A 387-nucleotide genomic window follows, 5' to 3' on the forward strand; every position below is an offset into this window, starting at 1 on the left:
CGTTTCGGGCCACCCCAGACAGGGTTTCTCCATTCCTGGCCCCGCTGACCTCACCCACGTGAAAACCAGGGAGGAGGTAAAGCCTCTGCTCGTCCCCATCCCCTGCCACCACCTCACACATGTGCAAGTGTGCGCACACATACCATCATTCTCTTTTTTTTTTTAACCCAAGTGATCATGTTTCCAAAACAAAACAAAAAAACAAAAGAGAGAAAAATTAACACAAGCAGCACCACATTTCCCAAGTGTCAGGAGCTCCGGAGCTGGAGCAGAGGTCTGGAACACCCCCACATCCAAAGAAACCAACCCCGCTTTGGCCAGGGGTCGGCCGAGAAAGCCGCTGCCGAGGGGACGGTGCTTTGCCGCTGGGACGCGAGGCGAGCGGGG

Source organism: Buceros rhinoceros, unplaced genomic scaffold, assembly GCF_000710305.1.
Source record: "Buceros rhinoceros silvestris isolate BGI_N320 unplaced genomic scaffold, ASM71030v1 scaffold8876, whole genome shotgun sequence".
Lineage (NCBI taxonomy): Eukaryota > Metazoa > Chordata > Aves > Bucerotiformes > Bucerotidae > Buceros > Buceros rhinoceros.